Raw genomic sequence first — 4,575 nt, forward strand, 5'->3', positions numbered from 1 at the left:
AAAGCATCTGACTCATGTGCATATACTATGCATCCATATGAGCAAATCTGGCCCAAAAGAAAATGCCAATAAGTGCCAAATGACTCAAGCATAAACACCGTCCACTGGCATATGCATCAATAATATCTCATCCAAGAGAGCATAGCACTATCAGTGCATCACCAGCAATGTGTCAAAGCTGTCCCTCAGCATAAAATAGCATCCATGTGCAAAGCGTCCATAAAAAATAGCATCCCACAAGGCAATTTGGGCCTATCAGCGCATCCAACAAGGACTGCAATGCATCCAAATGGCCTATAAATCATCCACTGCAACCCAATGCATACCACAAATGAGCGCACACTGCTCAAACTGCAACCAGAGTGATCTGCATAAGGTATGCTCAAGAAATCATAGTCCCACGATAGTGAGCGCTACTGAAAATAGAACCTGAGATGCCTCAAAACATGGGCGCCATTGCATAATCGGACTCGGTAAGAAAATCTGCAAATATCTCTCTTCTACCAGAACTCCAAAATCTCAATCGATGAGTGAGAAATGGGAGTCAATACTTATCCACTGCCATGTGGCATAAATCTAAGGTTTCAAAACCTTAGAATGAAAAATGCATAATAGAGAGACGAAATCGAATACACAAAGATCTATAACTCTGAAAATCCTCCACCGAATCGCGCAAGAACTGATAGGTAGGGGTTTTTGGGCGTCCGGAACGCAATGGGACAGACGGTTTTAGAAACCGTGGTCTCAATCACTGGGTCCAACACACGGACTGAAAAACGTTTTTGGAAACAGAGCTGTTTGTAAACTCCACCGGAGTGCAAATGATGAGCAACATAGAAGTTTTAGGACCTCCTAAGTCCACCGGAACTGACAGATCTGCAAATGGTTGCTCCAAACTTGAGTTCCAATACCCGGGCAAAAAACGCAGGAACTGACACAGTGAGTCAGAAATCCAATGAAATGATCCCAGATTCAAGAATGAAGGTGTTTCCAAGCTCCTGAAGTGAAGTGGACACCAAAAGCAACAATAGTTGCCTCTACAAGTCAATACGAAGTCTCTGTCATCGAACGGAACAGGGAACAGCTCAAAAAACGACTTTTTCTTTGAAAACTCTTAACAGGCTCTCAAAACCACTTCGCAAAGCCAAAGTGACTTTTCCAAAGGTTCCTCCAAGGTCTCTGCACACTCGGATGCAATTAAAGTCACCCACAAAGCTTCCCACAGAGCTTCTCCTTCCTCCCACAGAGCTGCTGAGCTTCCAAGCATTCACGCACGCTCAGCTAGATCACCCGGGCTCTGATACCAGTTGAGAGTGATCTCAACGGAAGCAAGAACGGAAGAAGGAGAGAAAGAGACAGAGAGCCACACAAGTTTTGGTGGGTGCAGAACCACCCTAATCTTCTTTTTCATTCATTTATATATGTGTTTGAGTATTGTACATAACCGGGGTAAAGGCACAATGACATTTAACCCCCACAAGCACACCCATCCGATAAGTAGTTGGTCAGATAACATACCTAAGGGCATGTTTTTTTGCGGATGTGCATATCACCACGAAAAAAACGATGTATAATCCGTGATCGGCCATGCAAAGCATATCCGATGGTCACAATACTTTGCACGAATCTCAACCTAGTTGAAACCGACTTGCGTGAAAAGTGGAGCCCCCATCTGAGAAGTACTTGTTTGAATAACACACCTAGGACGTGTTTTTTTATGGTTGTGCATGACACTAAGGGAAAAACGGTGTTTTATGCTTGATCGACAATGCGAAGCATATCCGATGGGCACAATACTTTGCACACACCTTCAACTAGGTGGAATTGACTTACATACAAAGTGGCGCACCCATCCCATAAGTACTTGATCGGATAACATACCTAGCAGTGTGTTTTTTAACAAATGTGCATGACACTAAAGTAAAAATAGTATTTAATGCTCGATCGACCATGCAAAGGATATCCGATGGGCACAATAATTTTACTACGCCTCAACCTAGGTGGTATTGAAATGTTTCAAAGAGGCACACCCATCCGATAAGTACTTGGTCAGATAACATACCTAAGGGCGTGTTTTTTTACGGATGTGCATATCACTACGGGAAAAACGGTGGATAATGCGTGATCGACCATGCAAAGCATATCTGATGGTCACAATACTTTTCATGCACCTCAACCTAGTTGAAGCGGAGTTGCGTGCAAAGTGGAGTGCCAATCCAATAAGTTCTTGATCGAATAACATACCTAGCAGCGTGTTTTTTTACGGATGTGCATGACACTAAGGAAAAAACAGCGTTTTATGCTTGATCAACAATGCAAAGCATATCCGATGGGCACAATACTTTGCACACACCTTCAACTAGGTGGAATTCACTTACATGCAAAGTGGTGTGCCCATCCCATAAGTACTTGATCGGATAACATACCTAGCAGTGTGTTTTTTTACGGATGTGCATGACGCTAGAGCAAAAATGGTATTTAATGCTCGATCGACAATTGAAAGGATATCCGATGGGCACAATACTTTTCTTATGCCTCAACCTAGGTGGTATTGACATGTTCTCAAAGAGGCAGACCCATCAGATAAGTACTTGGTATGATAACACACCTAAGGGCGTGTGTTTTTACAGATGTGCATATCACTAGGGAAGAACGGTGTATAATGCGTGATCGACCATGCAAAGCATTTATGATGGTCACAATAATTTGCACGCACCTCAACCTAGTTGAAATGGACTTGCATGCAAAGTGGAGCCCCCATTTGAGAAGTACTTGTTTGAATAACACACTTAGGACCGTGTTTTTTTATGGTTGTGCATGACACTAAGGCAAAAACGGTGTTTTATGCTTGATCGACAATGCAAAGCATATCCGATGGGTACAATACTTTGCAAACTCCTTAAACTAGGTGGAATTGACTTACATGCAAAGTGGCATGCCCATCCCATAAGTACTTGATCGGATAACATAACTAGCAGCATGTTTTTTTATGGATGTGCATGACACTAAGGCAAAAATGGTATTTAATGCTCGATCGACCATGCAAAGCATATCCGATGGGCACAATACTTTTCCTACGCCTCAAGCTCGGTGGTATTGACTTGTTTTCAAAGAGGCGCACCCATCTGATAAGTAGTTGGTCAGATAACACACCTAAGGGCGTGTTTTTTTACGGATGTGCATATCATTAAGGGGAAAACGGTGTATAATGCGTGATTGACCATACAAAGCATATCTGACTTGCGTGCAAAGTGGAGCCCCCATCTGATAAGTACTTGTTTGAATAACACACCTAGGACCGTGTTTTTTATGGTTGTGTATGACACTGAGGCACAAATGGTGTTTAATGTGTGATATACCATGCAAAGCATAGACGATGGGCACAATACTTTGCACGCACCTCAACGTAGGTGTTATTGAGTTGCATGCAAATTGGCGTGTCCATCTGATGAGTACTTAATCGGAAACTTCTCCCACCAATAAATTAAGTACTAATTAAAAATTATAATAAATGAGTAGATTATTAAAAAGAGACTAATATTTATGTAATTGTTACTACTGCAACTTTCTTGCAAAGGACTCTCACAAAGGAGATGGCTATAGATTTTGTTCCAGGGATGGATGTGATTTTATGTAGCAAAAGAGAAGTAGTTGCATTTGCTACAATCCATGATAGTGATCCCAATTCAATTTGCCACTTTTGAAGACTTGGCGAAGATAAGGTGGCAGTTACTGTATCAAAGATTCTTAGCACACATGTTGAGCTAAAGTATAAATGTGGAGATATGGAAACACTTGGAGATGTTATGCCCTACAATACATCCAACAAATCATTTATAGCATGGGACAAAGATGAGACTTATGCAACAGACATTATCAAGAATACAAAGTGCACCACCTTGGATTTTACTATAGGGGACATTTTACAAATGAGATCATTTGCAAATAAGGCTATAGCAAAAGGTGAAGTGTTGGGATTTGAACAAGTGGAGCAATGGTCATTTGCACAGATGAGGATTCTAAAAGTCACTGATGATGGTATGGTTGATAACATAACATCCTTATGTGATCCCTACTATGAGGTAGGCAAGAATATGAGATGGAGCATGCAATTTTTAAACATGAGAAAGAGGCACGTGGTTTTCAATGATAAAGACAAGGTATACTACAATATCAAAGGACCTAAAAAGCGTGCCCATGTGCCAGGCTCTATCACTTCAAATATGGATGATTTCAATGTACTCAATTATAGAAGTGACATCTTATCTGGAGTGGATGAGTTCATTGGTTCCGAGAAACAAAATGATTTTAGAAGCGAAGCCTTATCTGGGGTGGATGAAATTCTTGCACAGTGAGACGGGCAAAGGTTTTAATAGCTATGTCTTATCAAGTGTGGATGAGTTCATGCATATTAACAAACCTGGTGTCAATCAAGCTTGTGGATTTGTGAAAGCCATGCAAGATGTCCCAATGAGTGATGTTCTCTCAGGAGTGGAAGAGTTTCAAGGTTCTCAATACTCTCATAGAATATTGAATTCATTGAATGGTCCTAAGAGTATGTTAAAAACGAGGATG

This window comes from Dipteris shenzhenensis, chromosome 28 (assembly GCF_047967505.1).
Source record: "Dipteris shenzhenensis isolate YYH24624 ecotype China chromosome 28, Dip_SZ_1.0, whole genome shotgun sequence".
NCBI lineage: Eukaryota > Viridiplantae > Streptophyta > Polypodiopsida > Gleicheniales > Dipteridaceae > Dipteris > Dipteris shenzhenensis.